This window comes from Dendrobates tinctorius, unplaced genomic scaffold (assembly GCF_039654945.1).
Source record: "Dendrobates tinctorius isolate UK_male_01 unplaced genomic scaffold, ASM3965494v1 ptg000089l, whole genome shotgun sequence".
Classification (NCBI taxonomy): domain Eukaryota; kingdom Metazoa; phylum Chordata; class Amphibia; order Anura; family Dendrobatidae; genus Dendrobates; species Dendrobates tinctorius.
Window position 1 is genome coordinate 20,032,556 of NW_027361757.1, and position 16,553 is coordinate 20,049,108.

Genomic DNA, 16,553 nt, shown 5'->3' on the forward strand with positions numbered 1-16,553 from the left:
TCAGACTATGAGGAGTGAGTGTCATATGCATGTATGAATTTCTCTGGTGAATGACTTATTAAGAAACCCCTACCCTTGGTACGCATGTGTTGTGCAGCCTAGCCTGTTAAGCCCCCAGGCTTAGGTGTAGGTAGGACAGAGTCTGAGACAGGCATCAGTGTCAACCTGTGGCTCGGCACGCCACGGTGCATGTGATCATCATTCCACAGTCAGCGTCTATAGTGGCGTCTGCAGGTGCGACGCCGCGTGCTCAGGAGGTCTAGAGGGACTCTGACACCGTGTCCTTAGGGCAGAGATCTGTGATCACATTGTGAGCGCCGCCCCCTTGCCGAGCTCTGTGAGTGCTAACAGACTCCGGCATTTAAGTTTCGCGGTACTGCGGCTCTGTGACGTAACAGAGACCGCTCCTGTTCACACTGGGTGACGTTAACCCGCGTATGACCTTTGTATACCGCTATATACGTCCGCCGTTACTAAGCAGCAGTTTACCACCTCTGCACAGTGGACCCCGGGCTGCGAACGCACCTATTATCATTATATTATTTGGTGCTTTCCGCCAGCCCGTAACACATATAGCCGGCAGCTTTTGTTTTGGCCAAAAGATTTTTTAAGCCGCCACCACAGCACGGTAGACACTTTTGGCCGAGCTCTACTCTACTGTAACCTATTAAATATTTTTTAAAAGATGCAATACAATTTCGGTATATTTTAATGTATTTTTCCATTTTTAAAATGGACAATAATAACACACAAGGGACAAATACCACCGTACCATGACCTGACACCATATTACCACCACATAGTGACCTATAATACCACATACAAAGAACAAATACGGCAACACCATGTCCAGACCATATATTACCATCACAGTGACCAAATAAGATCACATACAAGGAACAAATACCGCCACACCATGACCAGACCCCATATTACCACCACAGTGACCGAATAATATCACATACAAGGAACAAATACCACCGTGCCATGACTATACCACATATTACCACCACAAAGTGACCAAATAATAGCACATACAAGGGACAAATATCGCAACACCATGTCCAGGCCACATATTACCACCACATAGTGACTGAATACTACAATACTGATCAGTAATAAAAAAAAACATAATACTATCACCATAAGTGCCATTACAGGAGATCTGTACTTAGTATGCAGTGTCTGTGTACAGGTAATATAGTGTTCAATGACATTATACACAGGAGCACTGTTTATAATGTATAGGTAATACAGTGATCACTGGTGACATTATACACAGGACCTCTGTATATAGTATACACTGTATAGGTAACACACTGACTCACCAGTGACGTCTCTAGGTGAAGTCATTTTTTAATAATAATAACCTTTATATAGCGCTAACATATTCCGCAGCGCTTTACAGTTTTGCACACATTATCATCGCTGTCCCCGATGGGGCTCGCAATCTAAACTCCCTATCAGTATGTCTTTTGGAGTGTGGGAGGAAACCGGAGTACCCAGAGGAAACCCACGCAAACACAGATGTTGTCCTTGGTGGGATTTGAACCCAGGACTCCAGCACTACAAGGCTACAATGCTATCCACTGAGCCACCGTGCTGCCCTTCATCATCTCTTTTCATCAATCATCCAGCACAGCCCGCCATCACTTCTTCCTGTCAGGGCTCGTCTCTGCAGGAAATAACACAGTTATCTAGAGCACCGCTTGCAGAACACATTACTTTTTTTTTCCCAACTTCTACACTACACCACATGAAGAAAAAAAGGTGACATAGTGTCACTCTGCAAAGTAACAGGACCGCCCCGCCCCATTTAAAACAGTATCCTCAAAAAATAAAATAAATACATCACTGCAGTAATAATATCCGTTAATTAGCACCTATGGTAGTAATATCCCCCATCCTGACCCCCGTGTGTCTCATTCCTGGCTTCAGACATATGTTCTCCCACCCTGCCCTCATGAGTATCCATTCTGCCCCATATGATCTCCCCATCTGTCTCCATCCTGCCCCATCTGTCTCCAATCCTGCCCCATCTGTCTCCAACACTGCCTGTTGTGAGTTCATTCTCTGGTCCACCAGTTCTGAGTTCTCCTTCCAGGCTCCCTCTGGTGGTAACAGGAGGTAGTGAGGCTGATTTAATCAGTAGAGATCTGCCACCTGATAATGAGGATGACGATTGGACCTCAGGAATCTCAGACTGGATTTAAGACAGCCGACGCCCTATTCTGGTGCTGGTTATTCCTTATGGCTTGTCAGGTCTTGGTTTTCAGCTCTGTTCCAGTCATCTAAAGCTAAGTTTTTCTGCTAATGTTCACACTTGATTTTGTTGGTCTATTCAGTTTTTTGTGTGGTCAGCCAGCCCCGGCTGGGGCTGCGCTGAATTTCCACTCTTATTTATCTGTATGTGCCAATTTGCTTTTTGTCCCTTATTAGATTGGCCTCTTTTTGCTCTGTCTCAGAATATTACAGAGTGCTGATATAGTTGGGAGAAGTCTAGTGACTTCAGGTTTAATTTTGCTATCAGAAGTGTTGGACATTATTTTTGTAGGGTTTTTTGCAGATTGCAGACAGTGACTTTCCTTTCCTATCCTTTCCAGTTAGTTTGGGCCCCATTGTTTGCTCAGCCTATTTTCCTGCCTGTGTTTGTGCTTTAATCTTGTTTCACCGTCAATACATGTGTGGGGGCTGTCTTTCCTTTGGGGTCTGCTCTGGGGCAGTTAGCTTTCCCCTTTTCATGCTTCAGGCTTATTTAGTCCTCCGGCTGTGACAAAGCGTCTAGGATCATCGTAGGTACGCTCCACGGCTGCTGCTAGTTGTGTGGTTAGGATCAGGGATCTGCAATCTGCATAGTTACCAACCTCTCTGGTTTTCTGTGACTTAACTTGTTTTGCTTTTTTCTCCTCGGTGACCCATTCATAGCAGAATAACCAGCCATACCACAGATTCTAGGGTACTCAAAAGCAGGAAAAAGTTGTTAAAAAAGGAAAAAAAAGTGTCAGAATTTTTTTTTTAATTTTTTTTTTTTTTATATTTTTTCCTCTTTTTTTTTTCTGGGGCCGTAGGAGGATTTTTTTTTTTCCTAATGGAGATTAAGCAATTGTCTGATCGTGTGGAGCAACTTGCTGCTGAAGTGCAGGGAATTTCCACCTACCTCATTCAGTCACATGCTGCTGAACCTAAGATCCCTACTCCTGATGTGTTTTCTGGGGTTCGGTCTAAATTTCTGAATTTTAAGAATAATTGTAAATTATTTCTGGCCTTGAAGCCTAACTCATTGGGGAGCTCTGTGCAGCAGGTTAAAATTGTCATCTCCTTGCTGCGCGGCGATCCCCAGGATTGGGCTTTTTCTCTGACACCTGAAAATCCTATTCTGACTAATGTGGATGCATTTTTTCAGGCCTTGGGGTTGTTGTATGATGAACCTAATGCTGTTGATCAAACTGAGAGAACCCTGTTGGCATTAAACCAGGGCCAGGATTCTGCAGAGTTATACTGTCAAAAATTCCGAAAGTGGGCGGTCCTTACTACATGGAATGATAGTGCATTGGCAGCTCTCTTTCGGAAAGGTTTATCAGAGACCGTAAAAGATGTTATGGTGGGATTTCCTGTTCCTTCTGGTCTGGATGATTCTATGTCATTAGCCATTCAAGTTGATCGGCGTTTACGTGAACGTAAAACTACACAGGAGGCGCTGCCACCTTTTGAACAAACGTCTGAACCTATGCAATGTCATGGGGTTTTGTCTAGGGCACAACGTCAAGAGTTTAGAAGGCGTAATAAGCTGTGTTTTTTCTGTGGAGACGTCTCTCATACTATTTCTGTCTGCCCTAAACGAGAGAAACGTTTTGCACACACATTTGCTGTGGGCAGTGTACAACCTAAGTTTCTTTTGGCAATTACTCTGATCTGCTCCTTATCCATGTTTTCCACGAAGGCTTTTGTGGATTCAGGAGCAGCGTTGAATCTGATGGATTTGGACTTTGCTAAACATTGTGGTTTTTCCATGACGCCTCTGCGGACGCCTATTTCTTTGAGGGGTATTGAGGCTACTCCTTTGCAGAGAATAAACCTCAGTTTTGGACCCAGGTGACAATGCGAGTTGCCCCAGACCACCAAGAAAATTGTAAATTTTTGGTGCTGCATAATTTGCATGATACTATTGTTCTGGGTTTTCCTTGGTTGCAAACTCATAATCCAGTTTTGGATTGGAAATCTGGGTCTCTGGTGAGTTGGGGTTGTCAGTGTGTTCTTAGGGACGCTCCTGTTTTCTTCACCTCTCCTCAGTCTCATGATATTCCTGATTATCTAGCCGATTTTTCTGATGTATTTAGTGAGAGCAAGTCTGCGTCTTTGCCTCCTCATATCAGTTATGACTGTGCAATTGAGTTGATGCCTGGGTGTAAATTTCCCAAGGGTCGGCTTTTCAACTTATCAGTACCCGAACATGATGCTATGCGATCCTATATTAAGGAGTCGTTGGAGGAGGGTCATATTAGACCATCCTTGTCACCTTTAGGTGCTGGGGTTTTTTTTGTGGCCAAGAAAGATGGTTCATTAAGACCGTGTATTGATTATCGTTCCCTTAACAATCTGACGGTTATATATCAGTACCCGTTACCTCTGATGTCTGATTTATTCTCCAGAGTTAAGAGTGCTTGCTGATTTACTAAGCTTGACCTCAGGGGGGCGTATAATCTTATTTGCATCAAGCACGGGGATGAATGGAAGACGGCGTTTAATACTCCGGAGGGACATTTTGAGTACCTGGTGATGTCTTTTGGGCTCACTAATGCCCCTTCTGTCTTCCAGTCCTTTATGAATTATATTTTCCGTGACTTTGTGGATAAGTTTTTGATCATCTATCTGGATGATATTTTGATCTTTTCTAGTGATTGGGATTCTCATGTGGAACACGTCCGGACTGTGTTCCGGATTTTGAGGGAGAATTCCCTGTTTGTTAAGGGATCGAAATGCCTCTGGTGTACAGAGGATTTCATTTTTGGGATTTATCTTGTCTCCATCGATTATTGAAATGGACCCGGCCAAGGTACAGGCCATTTATGATTGGGTTCAGCCTACTTCTTTGAAGGCCCTCCAGAAGTTTTTGGGTTTTGCTAATTTCTATCATAAATTTATAGGTAATTTTTCTGGTATTGTCAAACCACTGACTGATCTGACCAAGAAGGGAGCTGATGTGCTGAATTGGTCACCTGAGGCTGTCTCAGCATTTCAGGAGCTTAAGCAGAGATTTACTTCAGCTCCAGTTTTACAGCAACCTGATGTCTCACTTCCATTTCAGGTGGAGGTAGATGCTTCTGAGATTGATGCAGGAGCTGTTTTGTCCCAAAAAGACCCTGTGACTTCTAAGATGAATCCCTGTGCCTTCTTTTCTCGAAAGTTCTCCCCATCTGAACGCAACTATGACATGGGGAATCAGGAATTGTTGGCCATGAAAAGGGCATTTGAGGAGAGGAGACATTGGTTGGAGGGAGCTAGACATCAAGTTGTGGTCCTCACTGATCACAAGAATTTGATTTATCTGGAGTCGGCCAAACGCTTGAATCCTAGACAGGCTAGATGGGCCTTGTTTTTCACGTGTTTTAATTTTGTGGTCTCTTTTCTTCCGGGCATTAAGAATGTTAAGGCAGAAGCCCTTTATAGGAGTTTCTTTGCCGATTCTCTTAATGTGACCGAGCCTACTACCATCCTAGGTGAGGGGGTAGTTCTTTCTGCCATTTCGCCCGATTTGAGACGCGCCCTGGAGGAATTTCAGGAGGATAAACCTGAGCGTTGTCCTATGGTAAAATTGTATGCTCCTGACCAGTGGAGAAAGAGAGTGATGTCTGAAATTCATTGCTCCTCATTGGCTGGTCATCCAGGTATTTTTGGTACCAGAGATTTGGTGAGTCAGTCTTTTTGGTGGCCTGTCTTATCTCGTGACGTCAGGAATTTTGTACAGTCCTGTGGGACTTGTTCTCGGTCTAAACCCTGTTCTCGTTCTAGTGGGTTGCTGATGCCCCTGCCGGTGCCCAAGAGGCCATGGACCCATATCTCAATGGATTTTATTTCTGATCTTCCTGTCTCTCAGAGAATGACTGTTATCTGGGTGATTTGTGATAGATTTTCGAAGATGGTCCATCTTGTAACACTCCCAAAGTTGCCATCTTCCGCTGTGTTGGTGCCCTTGTTTTTACAACAGGTGGTTTGGTTACATGGGATTCCTGAGAACATTGTGTCTGACAGAGGAGTCCAGTTTGTTTCCAGATTCTGGAAAGCCTTTTGTTCCAATCTGGGAATTCAGTTATCCTTCTCCTCCACGTTTCATGCCCAGACCAATGGACAGACTGAGAGAACAAACCAGACCTTGGAGTCTTATTTGAGATGTTTTATATCTGCTGATCAGGATGATTGGGTCTCATTTTTGCCCTTGGCCGAATTCGCACTGAACAATAGAGCTAGTTCTGCCACTTTGATGTCACCCTTTTTCTGTAATTTTGGGTTTCATCCTCGATTCTCTTCAGGGCAAGTGGAATCTTCATCCTGCCCAGGTGTGGACACTGTGGTTGAGAGAATGCAGCAGATATGGGACCAAGTGGTGGAAAAGTTGTCACTCTCTCAGAAAAAGGCCCAGCGATTTTCCAACTGGCATAGGACCATTGGTCCCCGATTTAAAATGGGTGATATGGTTTGGTTGTCGTCTAAGAATATTCCTATGAGGGTTGCATCTCCAAAATTTAAGCCAAGATTTATTGGACCTTATAAGATTTTGGAGATTCTTAATCCTGTTTCGTTTCGATTGGCTCTTCCTGTTACGTTCAAGATCCATAACGTATTTCACAAATCTCTGTTGAAGAGGTTGATTCCTATGGCAGCACCTCCTGACCTTGTGTTGGTTGAAGGCAATGTGGAATATGAGGTAGAGAAAATATTAGATTCTCGTTTGGTTAGACGGAGACTCCAGTATTTGGTCAAATGGAAGGGTTATGGCCAGGAGGATAATTCTTGGGTCTCTGCCTCTGATATTCATGCCAATAGATTGGTTCATGCTTTTCACCGGGCCCATCCTGATCGGCCTGGTGGCGTGGATGAGGGTTCGGTGACCCCTCCTCAAGGGGGGGTACTGTTGTGAGTTCATTATCTGGTCCACCAGTTGTAAGTTCTCCTTCCAGGCTCCCTCTGGTGGTAACAGGAGGTAGTGAGGCTGATTTAATCTGCCACCTGATAATGAGGATGACGATTGGACCTCAGGAATCTCAGACTGGATTTAAGACAGCCGACGCCCTATTCTGGTGCTGGTTATTCCTTCTGGCTTGTCAGGTCTTGGTTTTCAGCTCTGTTCCAGTCATCTAAAGCTAAGTTTTTCTGCTAATGTTCACACTTGATTTTGTTGGTCTATTCAGTTTTTTGTGTGGTCAGCCAGCCCCGGCTGGGTCTGCTCTGAATTTCCACTCTTATTTATCTGTATTTGCCAATTTGCTTTTTGTCCCTTATTAGATTGGCCTCTTTTTGCTCTGTCTCAGAATATTTCAGAGTGCTGATATAGTGGGAGACGTCTAGTGACTTCAGGGTTAATTTTGCTATCAGAAGTGTTGGACATTATTTTTGCAGGGTTTTTTGCAGATTGCAGACAGTGTCTTTCCTTTCCTATCCTGTCTAGTTAGTTTGGGCCCCATCGTTTGCTCAGCCTATTTTCCTGCCTGTGTTTGTGCCTTCATCTTGTTTCACCGTCAATAAATGTGTGGGGGCTGTCTTTTCTTTGGGTTCTGCTCTGGGGCAGTTAGTTTTCCCCTTTTCATGCTTCAGGCTTATTTAGTCCTCCGGCTGTGACAAAGCGTCTAGGATCATCGTAGGTACGCTCCACGGCTGCTGCTAGTTGTGTGGTTAGGATCAGGGATCTGCAATCTGCATAGTTACCAACCTCTCTGGTTTTCTGTGACTTAACTTGTTTTGCTTTTTTCTCCTCGGTGACCCATTCATAACAGCTGCCCCATCTGTCTCCAATTCTGATCCCATGTCTTTCATCTTGCCCCGTGTCTCCAATCCTGCCCCATGATCCTGCACCATGTCTCCATCCCGCCCCATGATCCTGCACCAGCTGTCTCCATCCTGCCCTATGATCCTGCCCTCTCTGTCTACATCCCGCACTACGTCTTCATCCTGCCCCCTGTGTCTCCAATCCTGCCCCCATGTCTCCAATCCTGCCCCCGTATCTCCAATCCTGTCCCATCATCCTGCCCCATCTGTCTCCATCCCGCACCATGTCTCCAGTTCTGCCCCCATGTCTTTCATCCTGCCCCCAGTGTCTCCAATCCTGCCCCAGGTCTCCAGTCCTGCCTGTTATGAATGAGTCACCGGAGGAGGAAAAAACAAAAAAGCAAGCTAAGTCCAGAAAACCGGAGTGGTTTGTAGCTAGCGGATTGTAGACCCCTGATCCTATTCACAACAACTAACAGTAGCCGTGGAGCGTTCCTACGGTGGTCCTAGATGCCTCTTCACAGCCGGAGAACTAAATAAGCCTAAAGAAAGAAAGGGGAAATCTAAACTGCCCCAGAGCAGACCCCAAAGCAATAGACAGCCCCCAACATGTATTGTTGGTGAAAACAGATGAAAACACAAACACAGACAGAAAGACAGGCAGAGCAAATGATGGGGCCCAACTAACTAGATAGGAAAGGACAGAAAAGATGCTGGCTGCAATCCGAAAAAACCCTACCAAAAATGTCCCAACACGTCTGATAGGAAAAACGGCCCTGAAGTCTTTAGACTTCAAAATCCCTATATCAGCACTCCGATATATTTTGAAGACAGAGCAAAAGAGATTTAACCAATCAGGGACAAAAATGGAAATTCAGCAGAGCCCCAGCCGGGGCTGGCAGAACACAAAACTAAGCAAATCAGACAAAATCTCTTGGAACAATAACAGAGCAAAACTTAGCTTTAGAAGACAGGAACTGAACTGGAGGCCAGAGCTCAGAGCAGAGAAATCACCAGCAACCCTACAGGGCGTCAGCTGCCTTATATCCACTCAGAGATTCCGGATGTCCAATCGCAATCCACCTGTTCAGGTGACAGGTTTCTCCCATCCAAATCAGTTTCACCACCTCCTTTCACCAGCAGAGGGAGTTCATCGGACATCAAAGATGAATGAGAAAATGAGCTCACAACACATGCCCCCAGTGTCTCCAATCATGCTCCCTGTATCTCCATTCATGCCCCCAGTGTCTCCATTCATGCCCCCCAGTGTCTCCAATCATGCCCCCTGTGTCTGAAATCCTGCCCCCTGTGTCTGTAAGCCTCCCTCCATGTCTTTCATCCTGCCCCCAGTGTCTCCAATCCTGCCCCCAGTGTCTCCAATCCTGCCCCCAGTGTCTCCAATCATGCCCCCTTGTCACCAATCATATCCCCGTGTCTCCAATCCTGCCCCTAGCGTCTCCAATCCTGCCCCCAGTGTCTCAAATCATGCCCCCTGTGTCTGCAATCTTGCCCCATCTCCATCATGCCGGCTTGCCGCTTTCAATAATAGTAAAAAAAACACCTTTCTCCTTACCTTGCCGCACTCCAGAGGCGAGTGATTGTCACCCCAACCTGAAAACGCGCAATGATGTCATCTGCCAGCCTCTGATTGGCTGGCGGCTTTAACTATTGGATGCAGGTTCAGTTACTTGATCGACGGGGCAGTAAGGCCCAATGGGTACAGGTGACTGGGCCCAATGCGGGCCCCCTCTGCTGATCGGGCCCCATACGCCAGTCAGGGCAGTAATGCCCTGATGGCGGCCCTGACCAGCAGTTGTCAGTGCCTGGGCCCACCGGAGAATACTCCTGTTCTCCACTGGGCCAGTCCAACACTGCCACCATTGATCAGCTGTTCTCGGTGTCGGCGGCTGGAACTACTTGATTGTGGAGTTGCTCCATCTTCTGATAGTGGCCTCACTTTGGTACTGCACAGCCACCTAATATTCAAATCAATAGCTAGCCATAGGTTACAGTGAGCGGCTTTGGTCCATTTACTTTCTCCACAACTGCCAATAATCAGTTTCATTATGATTGTACCAAGAGGTATAATTTTCCAGTGGTGAAGAAAGTGAATGAACAACATCAGCTGACTTTAGCACATAAAAAATGCAAATTAACAAATGTATTCATAGATCTTTATGAATACATGCACTAGTGATAGGCTTGTCTGAGCCTTAGGGCCCCCATAGGTTTTAAGCAAATATCGTCCGAACCCGCCAATATCAACGAGTGCAGCTGAGAGTCTAACTTGTATTGGGACTACATGTGACTGATGGTTGAGGACGATGTTGATCACACATGTCCGAATTCGAACTGCCCATCACATTCTTCTATGGTAGCCATGCTGCTGGCTGATGTTTCAGTCGGTGGCTTTCTCATAGAGAACACAGGAGCTCTCGGTCAAGTGAGTGCTCCTGTGTATGGGAGAGATGGCTGCCGGGTGAACTATCGGCCGGAGCATCGGTTGGCCAACAGCCCTCTAATGTATATTGCCGACCTTAAAGAGTATTCATATGGTGCAGTTTGCAGTGTATTTGAGGTTTATCTTGTGACACAAGGTAGATAAATGTATTTGACTGCAAATAAAACAAATCGAATCTAACAAAAAAGTTTCAGATATAGTTTTGATGTCAATGTATCTTAACTACACCATTTGAATGAATACACTTTTCTAACAATAGACAATGTAACATTCAGGTGGCAATATTAAGAGTAAACAGCGTTCTAAATTTGGTGACGGGGTCTTTCTGGGACCACCATCATTTTATTAATTGAAGCTTTAATAACACTAAGCATTTTCTGCCAATTAAATAGAGGGGGGTATTCTAAATGGCTGAATGTTTAGCTACACAATTTTGGAAGTTGGTACAAAAAATATTATGCCATATGAACAGATTCTGATACAGACTTGTAAGCCATTTGTGTGTTGCTGGATAGTAAGAGGGGCGATCCAAAAGTAATGATAATCGGTTATTTCTATTGCACACAGAAATTAAAATAAAATGTTTTCTTCTCTCTTAGGTACCCACTAGTCCAAGAAAAAAAAATCACTTAAATAGGCCACGATTCCCGGGAGCTACATTCATTTGAATATGAACTGCCAAGGAGTGAACATCAAAATGGAAAAAACGAGCTCAGAGCTGTCATCAAATACCTCTGCTTGAAAAAAATGTCTACCAAAGACATACACAGCGACTTGGTGGAAACATTGGGGGATTCTTCTCCTCCATATTCCACAGTTGCACGCTTGGCCAAGGAATTTAAGCTGGGAAGAACATCGACGGAAGATGAACATCGCGAAGGACGCCCATCCACGTCCCTCAATGAAGAAAACGTGAAAAAAGTTGAAGAAGTTGTGTTGGCAGATCGAAGAGTGACTATCAGGCATGTAGCTGAGGTCACAGGGCTCTCATAAGGCAGTATTCAAAGAATCCGTGCAAAAGAATTGCATATGAGAAAGGTCTCCGCGCGTTGGGTGCCAAAAATGTTAACCGACGAGCAAAAGAAGAAACGAGTTGACATTTCAATAGCAAATCTCGAAAAGTTCCAAGCAGACAAGGAGAATTTTTTGTCACGTTTTTTGACCATGGATGAGACCTGGATCCACCACTTTGATCCCAAAACAAAACAACAATCGATGACATGGAAACGAGCCGACGCCGAAGAAATTCAAAGTGTCAAGCTCAGCAGGGAAGGTTATGGCGTCCGTTTTTTGGGACGCTGAAGGAATTATTATGGTGGACTATTTGGAGAAGGGAGCCACTATTTCGGGCTCCTACTACGCAGAACAAATAAGAAGATTGCGGGAGGCTATCAAGGAGAAAAGGCGCGGCAAACTGCGGGCTGGAGTGCTGTTTCACCAAGATAACGCACCGGCTCACAAAGCTGCAGTTGCCATGGCTACCATTCAAGAAGCGGGCTTTGAACTGGTGGAACACCCCCCGTATTCACCAGATCTAGCCCCCAGTGACTTCTTTCTCTTTCCTCGGCTCAAGGAACACCTCCGGGTCAAGAAATTTGACAACAATAGCGACGTGATAACTGCTGTTGGGGAGTTTTTTGAGGGTCAAGATCAAGAATTTTTTTCGAAGGGAATTCTAAGTTTAGAAAAGAGATGGACTAAATGTATAGACTTGTTAGGAGACTATGTAGAAAAATAAAAAAATTTTTGACTATATTCATTGTGTTTATTGTTATCATTACTTTTGGATCGTATGTTTGTGAACTGCCGCGTTCCTCCTTTGAATTGAAGTCTAGAGGCGCTTACCTTGGGGGTGTTTTTTCCATACATTTTATAGCGGACCCACAGATGAAAAAAAAAAACCCTTAAGTGTGCCTGCTTAGGAAATCACTGGTACAGATGGGCACATAACACAGTTTATGGCCCCATATAACACAGACCTGTAATATAGCCATAAGCCTGAGTCCTTAGGGAAGCATCAATAAGAACATTCAGATCTTTTTTTGGGGGGGAGTGGGGCAGTGTAATTCAAAAGAAGACGTATTGATTTAACATTTTTGGCTTTTTTAATTTTTTTTGTGCTCTTGTGCTAATATTTATTGTGAAGGAAGCACAAGCCCTTTCTGATGCGGAGTCGTCCTTTATTTAGGGTATATATAAATAAGAGGTTTTGATTCTTTGCTTTTGGATTTTATTCCAAGTCATGTGGAAAGGCTCGTTAAAGGATCGATGCTGAAGTTTAGGACGGCTAATTCCAATAGGTGGCGCTACAGTTCTAGTCCTCTTGCTCTCTGAAGAGGCCATTTACATATTTAGTCCCTGTAGTATTATACAGATGTGAACTGATGTTACATTGTAGTGAACAGCATCTGAGAAAATTCCATCTATACAGCTAAAAATTTTATATTTTAGGGCATGTTGTGCGTATTTTATGGACTTTATGTGATGATCACAGTTGTGGTTACTACTAGTTACTAGTGGTTACTTATAAACTTTGGGAGGAGGTGCTGCTGCTATTGTCACTTTGGATAACTTTAATATTGGGTGGTATATCCTTATTAGTTTTCTGGATGTCAATGACATTAAGTGGGGTTTTCCTCTACATTGATACTGATGACCTGTTCATGGCATAGGTTATAAATATCAGATCTGTGGGGGGAATCCTGCCACCGATCAGCTGTTAAAATCTCCGAAAGCAGCTGGTTGTAAATGGTTTATGGAGTGGACCAATGTTAATGGCAGCTGGTGGGTACTGCAGATCGCCTTCTAGTACAGTGGCTTGCAAAAGTATTTACCCCCTATGTCTTTTTACATCAATTAAGGAATTTGCTCCTCAGACCTTCTGGGGTCATCACAACACAGAACCAGACCGGCAATCAGAGGGTATTAAAACCTTCACACTGCTTATCTATGAACTGCTCCAATATTTATGCTTATCTCTCTCCCATAATGACTATTCCGCTTCACATCACTTGTCTTATCTATTGAGTTATTTCTGTGTATAAATATGTGATTCTTCAGATGTTGTATTAGTCTAGCCTGATGAAGAGACCTGCGTAGTCTCGAAAGCTTGTAATGTGTTACCATCTTTTCAGTTAGCCATTAAAAGGTATCAACCACTGAGGACTCTCAATTCTAAATATTCTTCTATTTACCCCCTTGGCATTTTTCTTGTTTTGCTACCCCATAACCTGTAATTTCACTGTTTCCTTTGAGGGTTTGTCCATTTAACTGTAGGCTGATAGCCCAAGAGTGGCATGTACAGTAGAAATAGGACCCATAAGAGGGAGGTCATCTTGCCGTGGTTGATGAGCACACATGAATTGGCCAATTTATGCACTAAGAACTTTCATTTTTGTAAGTACATCGTTTTGAGTAGCAACATAGCCTAGATTTAATGTTTTAAGCGTTTTCACATAGTTCGGCTTATGCAGAGTGCTGCTGTGTTTTCTTTTTCCATAAAATGCAGCCATTGCAGCTTGCACCTGTTCACACTTGGGAAGTGCTAGTCAGCTTTTTCTGCATATTTTCTGCATGTGCATATATATATATATATCTCTAATATATAAAGCTCAATGTGTGTATGTATGTGTGTATGTATGTATGTATGTGTGTATGTCCGGGATAGGCATCCGCGCCGTCGCAGCTACAGCCACAAAATTTGGCACAGTCACACGTCTGGACCCCGAGAGCGTCCTAGGCTATGTTGTGAGGTGAAATTTTAACCCCGCGCATTCCAACTCACCAAACAATTTTGCCCCTATCTACATAATGGGGAAAAAGTGTGTGCGTGTCAAGCCCCACCCCTCATTATGATGTCATAATACCCTCATCTACATAATGGGGAAACAGTGTGTGCGTATCAAGCCCCGCCCCTCATTATGATGTCATAATGGTTGCCATGGCGACGCTGATTCATCATAGGTTGCAAGCCCCGCCGCTCATTATGATGTCATAATGGTTGACTATGGGATGGAGGATGTGTGATGGGTATATGGGCCTGGGACTATATGATGGTGGATATGTATATGGGCGCGGAACTATGGGATGGAGGATGTGTGAGAAATGCAAAGTACTACATCTGGGCAATAAAAATGAAAAAAGCATATATAGAATGGGAGGAATAGGGCTAAGTGACAGCACATGTGAAAAAGACTTGGGTATACTAATAGATCACAGACTGAATATGAGTCAACAGTGTGATGCAGCAGCAAAAAAGGCAAATGCAGTTCTAGGATGTATTAACAGAAGCATACAGTCTAGATCACGTGAAGTCATTATTTCCCTCTACTCCTCTTTGGTCAGACCTCATCTGGAATATTGTGTCCAGTTTTGGGCACCACATTTTAAAAAAGACATCAACAAACTGGAGCAAGTTCAGAAAAGAGCGACCAGAATGGTGACCGGTCTGCAAACCCTGTCTTATGAGGAAAGGTTGCAGGATTTGGGAATGTTTAGTTTGCAAAAGAGAAGACTGAGAGGAGACTTAATTGCTGTCTACAAATATCTAAAGGGCTGTCACATTGTAGAAGGATCAACTTTATTCTCATTTGCACAAGGAAAGACTAGAAGCAATGGGATGAAACTGAATGGGAGGAGACACAGATTAGATATTAGAAAAAACTTTTTGACAGTTAGAGTGATCAATGAGTGGAACAGGCTGCCACGAGAAGTGGTGAGTTCTCCTTCAATGGAAGTCTTCAAACAGAGGCTGGACAGACATCTGACTGGGATGATTTAGCGAATCCTGCTTTGAGCAGGGGGTTGGACCAGATGGCCCAGGAGGTCCCTTCCAACTCTACGATTCTATGATTCTATGATTCTATGATTCTATGATGGGTATATGGGCACTGGACTATGGGATGGAGGATATATATGACGGGTATATGGGCACGGGACTATGGGATGGCGGATATGTATATGGGCAAGGGACTATGGGATGGAGGATGTGTGATGGGTATATGGGCACTCGACTATGGGATGGTGAATATGTATGATGGGTATATGGGCATGGGACTATGGGATGGCGGATATGTATATGGGCACTGGACTATGGGATGGAGGATATGTATGACGGGTATATGGGCACGGGACTATGGGATGGCGGATATGTATAATGGGTATATGGGCACGGGACTATGGGATGGTGGATATGTATGATGGGTATATGGGCATGGGACTATGAGATGAAGGATGTGTGATGGGTATATGGGCACTCAACTATGGGATGGCGAATATATATGATGGGTATATGGGCATGGGACTATGGGATGGAGGATGTGTGATGGGTATATGGGCATGGGACTATGGGATGGAGGATGTGTGATGGGTATATGGGCACTCGACTATGGGATGGAGGATATGTATGATGGGTATATGGGCACGGGCCTATGGGATGGAGGATGTGTGATGGGTATATGGGCACGGGCCTATGGGATGGAGGATATGTATGATGGGCATATGGGCACGGGCCTATGGGATGGTGGATATGTATGATGGGTATATGGGCATGGGACTATGGGATGGCGGATATGTATATGGGCACTGGACTATGGGATGGAGGATATGTATGACGGGTATATGGGCACGGGACTATGGGATGGCAGATATGTATAATGGGTATATGGGCACGGGACTATGGGATGGTGGATATGTATGATGGGTATATGGGCATGGGACTATGAGATGAAGGATGTGTGATGGGTATATGGGCACTCAACTATGGGATGGCGAATATATATGATGGGTATATGGGCATGGGACTATGGGATGGAGGATGTTTGATGGGTATATGGGCATGGGACTATGGGATGGAGGATGTGTGATGGGTATATGGGCACTCGACTATGGGATGGAGGATATGTATGATGGGTATATGGGCACGGGCCTATGGGATGGAGGATGTGTGATGGGTATATGGGCACGGGCCTATGGGATGGAGGATATGTATGATGGGCATATGGGCACGGGCCTATGGGATGGTGGATATGTATGATGGGTATATGGGCATGGGACTATGGGATGGCGGATATGTATATGGGCACTGGACTATGGGATGGAGGATATGTATGAC